The sequence below is a fragment of the Anomaloglossus baeobatrachus genome, chromosome 7 (assembly GCF_048569485.1).
Source record: "Anomaloglossus baeobatrachus isolate aAnoBae1 chromosome 7, aAnoBae1.hap1, whole genome shotgun sequence".
NCBI classification, from domain to species: Eukaryota; Metazoa; Chordata; class Amphibia; order Anura; family Aromobatidae; genus Anomaloglossus; species Anomaloglossus baeobatrachus.
Window position 1 is genome coordinate 16,782,680 of NC_134359.1, and position 15,679 is coordinate 16,798,358.

Here is a 15,679-nt window from a genome sequence, read left to right on the forward strand (position 1 = left end):
CTTCATGGAAGAGTTGAAACGCCTGCCTGGATCCACAGACTCAGATGGGCTGTAAAGGGGAGGCTAGAGGGAAGCCACTCACCAAGTAGGACCCCCAAAACCCTGAAACCCTTTAACCCCTATACAGGGATTTGGAATTACACAGGGCCCTGGAGATCACTACCTATGGAAGGCTGCAGTCCGATTAGAGTAGTAGTCAGGCAGGGTCAAACCAGGAATTGCGGAACAGGGACAGAATCGGCAGGCAATGACGTAGTCAGCAAACGTAGCAGAGGTCAGATCCGGGTTGGGCAGCAAGGTACAAAAACAGTAGGCAGAAGGGTAGTCAAAAACACGCAGAAGTCAACACAGGAATCACCAACAGAATAGGACGTAACAGGAGCCAGGAAAATCAGAACTATATCTGGCAGTGATCATGTGACAGGAGGGGAAATAAGAAGGGTGTGGTGTCTTCCCATTGGCTGTAGCTGGACGCTGGCAACTTCAGCTGGAAGACACATGCCACCCACAGTCAGCCAGCGGTACTGCAGATCCCAAGCTAACCCAGCCCAGTGGATGATCGGAGCCTGCGCCCACTGGTGCCGCTGGCATCGACTTCTCTCCCATCACCAGCACCATCCACGGCAGGAACACGGCGTCGCCTGGCAATCGGAGCAGAAGTCGCTGGAGCAGACTCCGGCGGTGATGTAACAAGAGTCATCTGAAGAAAACCTCTCCTGCGTCCTAACCATAAAATTTAGCATCAGAAGTCTGCAAAATAACATCTAAACAAGACTGATGTATTTTGGAAACAAGTCGTGTTAACTGATGAGGTTAAAATAGAACTCCTTGGCCACAATGATCAAACCAAATGTTTGGGAAAAAAGGAGACAGAATGTCATAACAAGAACATCTCGCCAACCATTAAGCATGGGGGTGGATTAATCATGCTTTGGGTTGTGTTCTATCCAATGGCACTGGGAACATTTCACGGGTAGAGGGAAGAATGGATTCAATTTAAATTTAACAAATTCTTCAAGCAAACATAACACCATCTGTAAAAAAGCTGAAGCTGAAAAGAGGATGAGTTCTACAAATGGATAAGGATCCTAAACACAATTCAAAATCCACATTAGCCTATGTCAAAAGGTACAAGATGAAGGTTTTTACAATGGCTCTCACAGTCCCCTGATCTGAACATCATTGAAAATCTGTGGCTAGACCACAAAAGAACAGTGCATGCAAGAGGACCCAGGAATCTTACAGAACAAGAAGACTTTTCCAAGGAAGAAAGCATGAAAATCCCTCAAACAAGAATTGAAATACTCTTGGCTGGCTACAAAAAACATTTACAAGCTTTGATACTTGCCAAAGGGGGTGCTGCAGGGTACTAACCATGCAGGGTAGACAATATTTTGCATTGGCCAACTTTATTTTTTGTTGTGAATTTAAAAATGTAAAAAATATATATTTTTTTTTGTCTAAAATGCAGAGGATATGTGTTATCCTTAACTTTATGGCTTTTACAAATAATTTCATCTTAAACTTGCTTAATTATTCAGAATATCAGTAAACTTGACCAGGGGTGCTCAAACTTTTGCATGCCACTGTATATAGACACACACACTAATATATGTATATATATGTTATTTTCAAAAATAATAATTAAAATATTACAAAAAAAGACCCTTATAGGCAAATGATACATAATATGCAGTCATATTTATCTAAATGGATACAAAATAACACATACTGTATATGTGCCCTTTCAAAATTTGATTTGTAAAGACCAGCAAACTTTGTAAGCCCTATAGATCAAAAATAGATCTCAACAAGAAGAAACAGATATAGACGACACAAAACAGTGTGGGGCGAGTTCTATTTTGATAATATACGATGCAGTATAATGCAATAATGTAATATAAAACTCTACAATACAAAGTATAATATCATATATAATAATACTATAATAATACTGGATATAATGAAATCATCTATTTTCTAAAATATAATAAGAAATACTAGAAAAGTGTCATGAAATAATGTAGTATACCATATGTAATGGAAAATCTATAAGTTATATAAACACATAAACACACACATTGTAGATGCACATACTGTATATATATAAAAGGAACGTGGACTTCAATATTTTTCCAGTTTTTTTTAATGTGCATTGACATGAGTTCACAGAAATGACATTTCATTATCTTCTTCACTTTCTCAGCCAGAAGGATCATCGTGTCTGTTATCCGACATCTAGAAAGCAGGAGACGTCTTTTATCTGATGAATTCTGTAAGTATACCATACAGCCAGGAACAATACCCAAGATAAGCGCATAGTCGGCGAAACCCATGAGAGTCCGATATACGACACCTGATAGAACGCAATGCAATTTATTTCCTTATGTGGACTCAGGATAAAGATATATTGGAAACCTGTATCCTGCCATAAATGCCGTCCAGATGTAGTCCTGATAAATATGCAGGATCTCTGGCCCCCTCTAGTGCAGCAGAAGGAAAGTGCAGAAAAGTTTATCTAGTATCATGTCTGTCTATCTATCTGGAAATTTTTGCCCCTTCATCTAGAAGAGCATTTGTGAAGTCAGACCCTGATGTTGGGGGAGGCCGGGCTCACAGTCTCCATTATTGGATGAAGTTGGGGTCTGGGCCCTGTACGGCTCATTATGTTCTTTCACCAACATCCCCCAACAATATCTGTATGGACCTTGTGCTACAGAGCTAATAGGCCGCGGCTGCCCCCTGATAACAGCCCGAAGCATCCTCCTCCTCCACCATCTGTACAGCGGACACAATGCAGTCCGGGGTTAACGTCCTCCATCACCAAACCCAGACTCCTCCATCAGATGCAGATAGAGATAATAGATCCGTCACTGCACAGAACACATCTCCTCCATCCGACGCTCGGCATTGTGCTTGGTGATGTACGGCTCGGCATTGTGCTTGGTGATGTACGGCTCGGCATTGTGCTTGGTGATGTATGGCTCAGCATTGTGCTTGGTGATGTACGGTTCGGCATTGTGCTTGGTGATGTACGGCTCGGCATTGTGCTTGATGGTGTACGGCTCGGCATTGTGCTCGGTGATGTATGGCTCGGCATTGTGCTTGCTGATGTACGGCTCGGTATTGTGCTTGGTGATGTACGGCTCGGCATTGTGCTTGGTGATGTACGGCTCGGCATTGTGCTTGGTGATGTACGGCTCGGCATTGTGCTTGGTGATGTATGGCTCAGCATTGTGCCTGGTGATGTACGGCTCAGCATTGTGTTTGGTGATATACAGCTCGGCATTGTGCTTGGTGATGTACGGCTCGGCATTGTGCTTGGTGATGTACGGCTCGGCATTGTGCTTGGTGATGTACGGCTCAGCATTGTGTTTGGTGATATACAGCTCGGCATTGTGCTTGGTGATGTACGGCTCGGCATTGTGCTTGGTGATGTACGGCTCGGCATTGTGCTTGGTGATGTACGGCTTGGCATTGTGCTTGGTGATGTACGGCTCGACATTGTGCTTGGTGATGTACGGCTCGGCATTGTGCTTGGTGATGTACGGCTCAGCATTGTGTTTGGTGATATACAGCTCGGCATTGTGCTTGGTGATGTACGGCTCGGCATTGTGCTTGGTGATGTATGGCTCGGCATTGTGCTTGGTGATGTACGGCTCGGCATTGTGCTTGGTGATGTACGGCTCGGCATTGTGCTTGGTGATGTACGGCTCGGCATTGTGCTTGGTGATGTACGGCTCGGCATTGTGCTTGGTGATGTACGGCTCGGCATTGTGCTTGGTGATGTACGGCTCGGCATTGTGCTTGATGGTGTACGGCTCGGCATTGTGCTCGGTGATGTATGGCTCGGCATTGTGCTTGGTGATGTACGGCTCGGTATTGTGCTTGGTGATGTACGGCTCGGCATTGTGCTTGGTGATGTACGGCTCGGCATTGTGCTTGGTGATGTACGGCTCGGCATTGTGCTTGGTGATGTACGGCTCGGCATTGTGCTTGGTGATGTACGGCTCGGCATTGTGCTTGGTGATGTACGGCTCGGCATTGTGCTTGGTGATGTACGGCTCGGCATTGTGCTTGGTGATGTACGGCTCAGCATTGTGCTTGGTGATGTATGGCTTGGCATTGTGCTTGGTGATGTATGGCTCGGCATTGTGCTTGGTGATGTACGGCTCGGCATTGTGCTTGGTGATGTACGGCTGCAGCTGCTCGGCCGGTGCAGTGTTTGTGCTGACGTTTCCAGAGGAGGTCTAGACTCTGCAGCTATGGGGTCACCAGAGCGGTGGTGACTTTTCTGTCCTCTTCTCCTCAGCACTTGGCCCCCCGCTCTGTAATGTTATGGAGTCTCCACTTCATGGCTCACAGGTGATGGGGAAGGTTCAGGAGGAAGAAATGTCATGAACGGACTTGTTGCCCTGGTGTCTCCTAGTACAGGACGCGCTGGTATCAATGAGCTCGGCACCACCGGCCGCTCTGTGATGACTCCAGTGATGAGAGTCTTTGAGCCGTGATGAGTATCAGGCAGTCGGGGCCTCCTGCACCTGCTAAGATGATATGCAGTTCTGTATTCCCAGCTCCTCCAAATATACAATCCCAGCTCCAAAAATCAAAGGAATTATTTCATTTGTCCCAACGGCTCGCCTGCAGATCTGATAACCATTTACACCTGTCCTCCTGTCTCTGGCCACACCATTCACCATGGGGGGATGCGAGCCGCCCTCCTCCTCCTCTGCAGCAGAAGATCCTGGGATTTCAGCACTGGCTGCCGTCGCTCCATGTCAGAGTTATCTCCCAGCTGAGGACAGATCGCTCTTCAGGTGCACAATGAGCCCACCCATAGCCTTCAAATGCATGATTGTTCCAGGACTAAACTGTGCAGCAGCCATTTTATTAATACGGACAAGAGGTCCTATCAACAGCTTCTTCCTGGCAGCGCTCGCCGCCCCTCGCAGCATCCTCTGCTATGCACAGCTGGATTTGGGTGCAGGTGTTTTGTCTAGCACATAAATTGCCATGGAGGCGCAGATACGCCCGTCTGTCGGTGGACACCTGACCAGGAAGAGGACCTTTGCCCTGCAGTTTTTAGTTTTCTTCTGATGGTCATCAGGAAATGGGAAAATGGCATCTAACCTTACACCGGGGCGATGTTGTCACAACACAAACAACAACAACCACACAAAGAGATTCCAAGACGCCCGCTCACTGCGGACACAGCTCCCGAGGAGCCTGCGGGGCCGGAAGGGTTAATGACAATCCCAATGGAATCATCCAATAAGTGCCATTGGGAAAAAACAAACTTATTTTTTGCATAAAATATTTCTAATAAATTTGCCATGAGAAAGACAAAAAATATGGTTTTCTGTGTTCCAGTATATTAATGTAACAAAAAAAAAAAAGTATCAATTGCAAAATATTTCCACCCTCAGAAATGTTACTCCAGTTGTGGACTGGAGTCAGGGACTGGGGTATATTTTGGTCATAATTTTCTGACATTTTTTTTTAGCATAATTGACCATACATTTGTTGGATCACACCCTTCCCAGCAGAGATCTTCTCACTTTTTAAAGAGTGCCATAAAAAGGCTAAAGTTGCAAGATTAGTTGCTCCAAAATTTGCAACATTTAAACTCTCTTTATAACAGACTTATGATGAAAACTGTTTGATGAATTGGGGCCATTTACACCCAATTGTTCCATATTATGAAGAACCTGAAGGATTTGCCTTTATAGAGATATTGTTTGGGGAGAAGGTGGAAGGGGGCGAGGAGGAACAAAATTGGCCATAAAGTCAAGGAAAGAGCCAAAAGGTGGAAACAAAATCACTAGACCTTGGGTAGCAAAATTCAACACCATCATGGCCAAATCTGCCCTTAGTTACCGTATGCGGCCTCCTTCTCCTATGTTCAGGTTTGGTGACTTTGTGCACCGCTGTATATACCGCGATAGTACGGTCTGGAACTAAGGCTCGCGAGCAGTTTTATCTTCCAATCCAGGTGCATTGATTTCTATAGGGATTATATTATGGATCCATACAATACGCACCCTTAGGGTGGTCACTCCAGTGATAGAAAATGTTTAGTATGACCCCTCCACAAAGCATCATGGACCCCAATTGCAAGGGTGATTCATTAGCTGCTCCCACCTCATGCTGTATTTGTATGTGGACGCACCCTCCTAGTGGAACTGCCCTTTAATTGTATATGTGAGACTAAATGACAGCAGATTTCTAGGAATGATATATCAGAAACTGCTGCGAGTGAATGGAAAAAAGGAAATTAATGTGTTTGGCCGTCTCCGTCCTGTGATCTTGTCTTTATTGAGATCTCTCCTCCTCGGACGGCCCTTTTGGCAAAGGATTCCTTTTTCCGAGCACTTTTTTCCTAGAAGAGCAGAGAAGATATCACCTGTCTGACTCCAGATCATTCTTTGAATTTCCTGCTGTTGTGATCCTTGACAGCAATGGGGTTTCATAAAAGGGACCCTGCTCAGGACCACCCGTCCCTTTTCAGAAAATGTCTGGCACGTAATGACATGTCACCCTTTTCTCCCCCATGTGCCAACTTATTTAGCTGTTTCTCAAACTCTGCTGCTTACAGTCTTCCCCCCAAACATAGTCTCATCTGAAATTATCACTTTGTTTTTAAACAAACTTTAAATAAATAAATAGTAAATCAGAATATAAGAAACTTTGTAATATATCCTAGCAGAGAAATCTGCATCTTTCTCCACTTTATCTCCCTCCTGAAATCATGTAATTTCCCTAAAAAGTGGATAAAATCCGTCTTGCTCCAAACAATTGGGATTGTCAGCTCACTGAGAGATTAAGTACAGCTGCCTATTGAAGTCTATGGAGAGGGAGATGAGAAGGGAGTAGCAGAAAGATACATCTACAGACCTTGCTGCTGCTTTCTAATAAGTGTTTTATCTCACTACAGAGCTGGATTCTCAGCTACACTGCTCAGTATTGTGGTACAATGTCCTGCATGCAGTTGTGTTTTGCCCTCCATGCTGCTGTATATTGCCCTCCATGCTGCTGTATAATGTCCCCCATGCTGCTGTATAATGGCCTCCATGCTGCTGTATAATGGCCTCCATGCTGCTGTATAATGCCATCCATGCTGCTGTATAATGTCCTCCATGCTGCTGTACAATGTCCTCCATGCTGCTGTATAATGCCTTCCATGCTGCTGTATAATGTCCTCCATGCTGCTGTATAATGTTCTCCATACTGCTGTATAATGTATGCCATACTGCTGTATAATGTCCTCCATGCTGCTGTATAATGTCCTTCATGCTGCTGTACAGTGTCCTCCATGCTGCTGTATAATGTTCTCCATGCTGCTGTATAAATGTCCTCCATGCTGCTGTATAATGTCCTCCATGCTGCTGTATAATGTCCTCCATGCTGCTGTATAATGTCCTCCATACTGCTGTATAATGTATTCCATACTGCTGTATAATGTCCTCCATGCTGCTGTATAATGTCCCCCATGTTGCTGTATAATGTATTCCATACTGGTGTATAATGTCCTCCATGCTGCCTATAATGTCTTCCAAGCTGCTGCTACTGAAAATGTGCTAAATAGAGACAGGAGAGCAGGAATCCTTCATGTCTGTGTATGGAAGAAGACTGTGTTTCCCTTTCACATCTAACAACAGCTGTCATTCTCTTCATTTGTCACCAGCTGTGTCTCCTGGGTCCGGGTTCTGTCTGGGGCTGATGACATCATAAGGAGTGGCATGATTACATCATCACAGTTCACTGGCAGAGTGAGACAGAAAAGGGCCCCTGTGTAAGCAGAATATATGGGCCCTTTGCAGGTCAAGAGCTCATAAAAATGCACAATTCCACCTGCTTTGGATGTGGAAATGTGCCCCCTTGTTTTTTGGGCCCTTCTGTGGCTGCACAGATTGCACCAATGTTATGTCCTCTCCAGTCACTTGTTTATTAATAGCTTCTGCACTGGGTGCTGTAACAGGACCTGAACCAATCGGGTCCCAATGATGGTGCCCAGAATTAGACTGTTATTTGCAACCATATGTGGACAGGAACACTTGATCACTGAGAAAGAAGGACCGTAAATATATGGCAGCTCTGCAGACTGGCACAGTGGAGCGGTCAGGAAAGAGTTCAATGGATTGGGGATTGTTTGGAATATCATCTGATCTGGTCCACTGTTACCTGCATTTTCATGAAAACACAATGCCCTGTTGGGCTGGCGGTTCCCTGAACAATCTGTACCTTGACACGCCTGCGTTAGTTGCCACATTATTAGTCCTGCAGAAGGAGGACCTTTATTTCATCATGGGTGAAGGATGGAGGGACCATAGATGTAGCTGAGCATCATCTCTTCACAGTCATCTGATTAGATTGCTAGCTCTTGGTACACATGCCGCTCTCACACTGCATTACACTGAAGAAACAATAGCACTTTCACAGATCATAAAATATACGCTGACCGCGAAAACGTGAATAGGAGAAATAAACATTTAGATTAATATTTCGTAATCCTCAGCCGAGCTCCATAAATCTCTCGGGCTGGAGAAAGAAAATGTGCCCTCGCGGGTTAGAATTTATTCTACTCTGTGCGCGGAGAGTCAGTGTTTGTGTAAAGGGAGACGCATAAAATTCTAATTTCTAAACGGATTTAAACAGAAAGTGGAATCTCAACAGGTCAAGAATTGTGAAATTCTGCATTGTATCCACATGGTTTCAGAGGGACCTTAAAGGGGGATTCTGCTTATGTTTATAATGTACAATCAACAGTTTTACAACTTCTTCATATACTTGGCGTTTCAATTTTTCACCATTTTTAAGATCACTGCTTGCTGTACCTGAATGAGTACATTGAAGCTTTGTGCCCACGGGAGATTAAACCTGTGTATTTGTCTGCGGAAAATCCGCGGATTTTCTGGATTTTCCAGATAAATCTGCAGGTTTCAGAATGTACAGACACTCCCCATGTTATCCTATGGGACATGCGGAGTGCTGTGTCCATGCTGCGGATACCAGCGGATGTCCCGCAGCCACTCGTAATTGCATGTCAATTATTTCTGCTGAATTACCTGTGGAAATCCTGCCTCTCAATTATGGAGATAGAGGCCGGGACTTCCGCAGGTAACCCGCATGAATGCCCGCAGGTTTACCGCAGCTATTTCACTGTACTACTGCGGATATATCTGCGGTAGTACAACCTGCGGAAACCGGATATATCCGCAGGTACAAACTCCCGTGGGCACATAATAATGTTTATGAGCCCAGGCTGAGAAACTGGTCTTACCTTAGGCTATGTGCCTATATATCCGCAGGTACATCCGCAGGTTTCCCGCAGCTGCTCCCTGGAATCCGCAGCTATTTTTAGCTACGGTAGTACAGCAAAATAGCTGCGGTAAACCTGCGGGCATTCATGCGGCTTACCTGCGGAAGTCCCGGCCTCTATCTTCATAGTGGAGGGCCGGGATTTCCGCAGGTATTTCCACAGAAAGAATTGACGTACAATTACGTGCGGCTGTGGGACATCCGCAGCATGTTCCGCAGCGGCACGTATCCGCAGCATGGACACAGCACTCTCCATGTCCCATAGGATAACATGGGGAGTGTCTGTACATGCTGAAACCTGTGGATTTATCTGGAAAATGCAGAAAATCCGCGGATTTTCCACAGATAAATCCGCAGATTTTCCACAGATAAATCCGCAGGTTTAATTTCCCGTGGGCACATAGCTTATACTTCTCACAGCTGAAATGTGTTTCTGTGTAGCCAACCTGGACATGTAGAGCCTCATTGACAGCAGGGTTTGTAACTTTTGAAAGCTGCATGTTTTTATATTGTAAAATAAAACTGATGGTAATGGATGTATTTTATTGCAATCATAGTTTTTTTTTTACATATATGTTGCATTCCTTAAGATAAATAAATAAATAAATAAATAAACCTCCCTGAATATTGCATTTTTTTGCATCTGATACCCATTTAGTACATTTTTTTCCTATTGTATTTTATGCATTTAAATCCTTTTTTTCACAGTACAAACAGTTACATCCAGTACAACATATAAATGTGTGAGTCCGACCTAAGCTAAACACATAAAGAGCTCCCATCTCTCTCCTGTTCTGATTGTTTGCTACATTGTATCACTGCAGGTACATGTATCAGTCTGGAGTCCAGGATGTTTAGCTCTCAGTGGTTTGTCTAGACTCAGACTAGATACAATTGTAACCAACCCCCTGAGCATTGATTCATCCCTGAATGCACTTTCCTATATACTAATGTAGTTTTGTAGTTGGGTATCATATGATCAGGATATGTTATGTATTGTTTTACATAGGACTGCTTATAAACCTGAATTACTATTAGGGTATGTGCGCACGTTGCTTTTTACCTGCTTTTTACCTGCTTTTTTGCTGCTTTTTCTTCTGCGCTGTTTAATGCCAAAATGGATGTGTTCTTCTATTCAAGCAAAGTCTATGGGAATTTGGGTTTCTTGTTCACACTATGTTGTTCAAAATGCTGCCTTTTTGAGGCAGAACTTTGGTCAAAAACTCAGCTTTTCAAAGAAGCAACATGTCAATTGTTTTTGCCATTTGGGTTTTGCACTGCAAAGCTGAGTTTTTGACCAAAGTTCTGCCACAAAAAGGCAGCATTTTGAACAACATAGTGTGAACAAGAAACCCAAATTCCCATAGACTTTGCTTGAATAGAAGAACACATCCATTTTGGCATTAAACAGCGCAGAAGAAAAAGCAGCAAAAAAGCAGGTAAAAAGCAGGTAAAAAGCAACGTGCGCACATACCCTCACAGGGAACAAAAGGAGCAGGCCTGGATTTGTCATTGAACGGTTTAATCTCTTTGTCATTGTAAAAGCCCTTAAAGTCTTATTCTTTCACAGTTAAAATTGCAAAGGGACAGTAAAAACAAAAAAACTTTTCATTTTACTAGTTACAAAATGAGATGAGCGGACCCGTGGATGTTCGGGATTGACTGGACATTAAAAAAAAAATTGGTTCGAGAACTTGACCCCAGACTCCGAACCCTATACTGTCAACTGAGACTCGAACTTCTGTGCTGAGAAATGGTCATAGTAATTCAATCTCTCTCGCTGCTCCGCAGCCTTTCAACAAGCTTTATTCGGATGGCAAACCTGAACAGGAAGACAGACGTACAGTTAAAAGTCCAATTTTGGGTATGAACCACAAATTTTGACTTTCAGTTTTTCGCATCTCTTTCCATTCTCAATTACTGGACATCTCTGCAGTCTATTGGCAATGGCCAAACATGAGCAGTGTTTGCAATGCTTTCAATAGAGCTTGTAAGTGCTGCTCTGAAGCTATCAGGATCATTGGAGCATGCTATTAGATACTGATCCTCCAGTTTTAGTGCCACTGTGCTTCTCTGCTACAAGTAAATGGGCCTCACAGAGCACAGAATTCGGGCTACCAGTGCAACCATGACGCTGGTCCGAACTGTCAGTCAAGCAGGAGCACGCCCTCCAGAGCAGTCAGGAAGCCAGGAGGCAAAGGGCGGCAGAAGGCTCCCACTGAAGACCATGGGACAACCCATGCACATTGCTATGTGCAAATTTGCAGAGTTTATTTTACATTTGGCATCATGTGATGAGATATTGCTAATTGGAAGTTATATAAAAAAAAAAAAAAGAAGGTAACTCAACTCGACCATGAGGTCAGCGACAGATTCTCCTCTGCTGTGTAGTTATCATCAATGCGTATAATCCATGTACTTTATCCGGCTCAATATAATGCAAGCTGTAATGCACCATACATTGGCTCTGTATTTGACTATTTATCACATATGTTTAGAGAGGACAGGGAGTTGGGTATCAAAAATCCATTTTTCAGATCTTATTTCAGGACAGCAAATTGCTGCACTTCTCCCCCCTCTATGTACAAGACTCCAGCCCGGGGCTACAGGTGAATTACTGACAGCCGGCATGCGGCAAAACTCATTTTTTATTAGACAGACACAGGAAATGATTGACATTTTCATAGAATGACCTCTGCTCTCAGCATTCACATATCAGCCTGTGCTGGCTGGACAGAAACATGGAAGCTTCAACTGTCTATCACCAATATGCCTCATTGTGTCCTTTTTTGGGGGTAAATGGTGCATGATGGAATTATTGAGATTGTCCCATATTTATGCAACTTTTACATTAGCGTTTCATGGTAGGTAAAATGAAGACATTTAATCTAATAATTGTCCATAGAGATGTGCTGTGACCTTATACGACCTCAAAGGGACCACAGCGAAAAGTCCAAACATGTTGGACATTTATTTGCAGGCCACAAGTCGCATGTAACGCTGCCCCTATAGACTTCAATACAAGTAATTTGCAACTGAGACTCTCGTGCAACAAGGCTATGGCTGTCTTTGTATTTATTACAACCAAATTCCAGCTCTAATGTATAATTCTAATCCTAATCGTGCATTAATAAGTTGCAAACCAGTGCTACAAATGGTCACATAACATTTTTAAAATTTGCAGTCATGTGACACCTTTCTCTGTACCTCTAGCCTAAACCCCATAGCTAAACAGTATTGTGGTGTAATTTGCAATTTATTATCTATTAGTGATGAGCGAATAGTTTGGTATTTGGGGGCTCGGGTGCTCTTAACAAGCAGCTGATGATCAGATGGGCGTGATTCGAGTACCCGAGTATCATGGAAGTCAATGGGGAACTTGAGCATCTTTCCAGAAGATTTTTCCGGAAAAAAGCTTGAGTTCCCCATTGACTTCATTGCGTGCATCCGATCATCAACTGCTCATTAAGAGCACCCGAGACCCCAAATACCAAACTATTCACTCATCACTATTATCTATCCCTCCCTCCATCTATCTATCTATCTATCTATCCCTCTATCTATCTATCTATCTATCCCTCTATCTATATATCCGTCTATTTATCTATCTAAAAAAAATCTATCTTTTTCTCTTCTATCTATCTATCTACTTATCTATGTGCAAAATATACAAGAATAAGTCCTGTACTGGACACGCCTTGAACAGAATACCTCATTTCACTTGCATTTATATAGTTACCCACTTATATAAAACCATTAATTGTACATACATCATCATCACTGCCCCCATTGGGGCTCACAATCTAAATTCCCTATCAGTCTTTGTAGTGTGGGAGGAAACCAAAGAAGCCAGAGGAGACCCATGCAAACTTGGGGAGAACATACAAACTCCTTGCAGATGTTGTCTTAATGGGATTTGAACCCAGGACCCCAGCGTCCCTCTTCTTACAATTTCATCTTGTAACATTTCACCTTCTGGATAACCCTTCTATATATAAAGTATTAACTACCTGACCTGTTGTTAGCTGAAGATCAATACTGTGGAAAGTAAAATATTGCATATACTTCAAAAATGGTGTACCATCAGTAAACCTGTTTCCAAACACACCATCTTCTCATATAACTCAGGGAGACCTCCAACCTCAAGTTATTCTTCTATGTAAATGGAATTTATAAGAGAAAGTGACACTGAACAAGCAGGTAATGCTGGAAAATTAAAAATCAGTTAAAAAAAAAGAGAAAAAAAAGAAAAAGAGAAATAATTGTATGCATAGCCCTTTAATAATCAGTAATGTTCTATACTATAATATTATTGATCAGATGAGCAGTAAACCCTGCAGGGTGAGGCCTGTCCAGTTAGTGGTCACATAGAGGGAAGATAATTCCAATATTCACAAATAAAGATCTTATTATCTTGATGCTTTTGCTAAATTCCTTCAAGTCAATATACCCCTCCTTATTCACCCAGCACCCCCCATCTGCTCGTGTTCCTCAGGTCTCCCCATTATCCCCCCCTCATCTGCTCGTGTTCCTCAGGTCTCCCCATTATCCCCCCCCCATTTGCTCGTGTTCCTCAGGTCTCCCCATTATCCCCCCCCCCCTCATCTGCTCGTGTTCCTCAGGTCTCCCCATTATCCCCCCCCATCTGCTCGTGTTCCTCAGGTCTCCCCATTATCCCCCCCCCCATCTGCTCGTGTTCCTCAGGTCTCCCCATTATCCCCCCCCCATCTGCTCGTGTTCCTCAGGTCTCCCCATTATCCCCCCCCCCATCTGCTCGTGTTCCTCAGGTCTCCCCATTATCCCCCCCCCCCATCTGCTCGTGTTCCTCAGGTCTCCCCATTATCCCCCCCCCATCTGCTCGTGTTCCTCAGGTCTCCCCATCATCCCCCCCCATCTGCTCGTGTTCCTCAGGTCTCCCCATTATCCCCCCCATCTGCTCGTGTTCCTCAGGTCTCCCCATTATCCCCCCCCATCTGCTCGTGTTCCTCAGGTCTCCCCATCATCCCCCCCATCTGCTCGTGTTCCTCAGGTCTCCCCATTATCCCCCCCCCCATCTGCTCGTGTTCCTCAAGTCTCCCCATTATCCCCCCATCTGCTCGTGTTCCTCAGGTCTCCCCAATTATCCCCCCCATCTGCTCGTGTTCCTCAGGTCTCCCCATTATCCCCCCCCCCATCTGCTCGTGTTCCTCAGGTCTCCCCATTATCCCCCCCCATCTGCTCGTGTTCCTCAGGTCTCCCCATTATCCCCCCCCCCATCTGCTCGTGTTCCTCAAGTCTCCCCATTATCCCCCCCATCTGCTCGTGTTCCTCAGGTCTCCCCAATTATCCCCCCCATCTGCTCGTGTTCCTCAGGTCTCCCCATTATCCCCCCCCCCATCTGCTCGTGTTCCTCAGGTCTCCCCATTATCCCCCCCCATCTGCTCGTGTTCCTCAGGTCTCCCCATTATCCCCCCCCCCATCTGCTCGTGTTCCTCAGGTCTCCCCATTATCCCCCCCCATCTGCTCGTGTTCCTCAGGTCTCCCCATTATCCCCCCCCCCATCCGCTCGTGTTCCTCAGGTCCCCCCATTATCCCCCTCCTCATCTGCTCGTGTTCCTCAGGTCTCCCCATTATCCCCCCCCCATCTGCTCATGTTCCTCAGGTCTCCCCATTATCCCCCCCCCATCTGCTCGTGTTCCTCAGGTCTCCCCATTATCCCCCCCCATCTGCTCGTGTTCCTCAGGTCTCCCCATTACCCCCCCCATCTGCTCGTGTTCCTCAGGTCTCCCCATTACCCCCCCCCCATCTGCTCGTGTTCCTCAGGTCTCCCCATTATTCCCCCCCCCCATCTGCTCGTGTTCCTCAGGTCTCCCCATTATCCTCCCCCCCATCTGCTCGTGTTCCTCAGGTCTCCCCATTATCCCCCCCCCCATCTGCTCGTGTTCCTCAGGTCTCCCCATTATCCCCCTCCTCATCTGCTCGTGTTCCTCAGGTCTCCCCATTATCCCCCCCCCATCTGCTCGTGTTCCTCAGGTCTCCCCATTATCCCCCCCCCCCTCATCTGCTCGTGTTCCTCAGGTCTCCCCATTATCCCCCCCCCATCTGCTCGTGTTCCTCAGGTCTCCCCATTATCCCCCTCCTCATCTGCTCGTGTTCCTCAGGTCTCCCCATTATCCCCCCCCCATCTGCTCGTGTTCCTCAGGTCTCCCCATTACCCCCCCCCATCTGCTCGTGTTCCTCAGGTCTCCCCATTATCCCCCCCCCATCTGCTCGTGTTCCTCAGGTCTCCCCATTATCCCCCCCCCCCATCTGCTCGTGTTCCTCAGGTCTCCCCATTCCCCCCCCCCCCTCATCTGCTCGTGTTCCTCAGGTCTCCCCATTA

General features: G+C 45.3%; 1 long non-coding RNA gene across 1 annotated transcript in view; it reads left to right on the plus strand.

Annotated features, from left to right (window-relative positions):
* LOC142245811 (uncharacterized) overlaps positions 1–8,940 on the plus strand; it is a 49,457-nt gene extending 40,517 nt beyond the window's left edge. The window contains exons 3-4 of the long non-coding RNA XR_012724795.1: positions 2,207–2,275; positions 7,685–8,940. This is a non-coding gene — a long non-coding RNA (uncharacterized LOC142245811). The remainder of the gene's footprint in view (positions 1–2,206; positions 2,276–7,684) is intronic.
* The last annotated feature ends 6,739 nt before the right edge of the window (positions 8,941–15,679 follow it).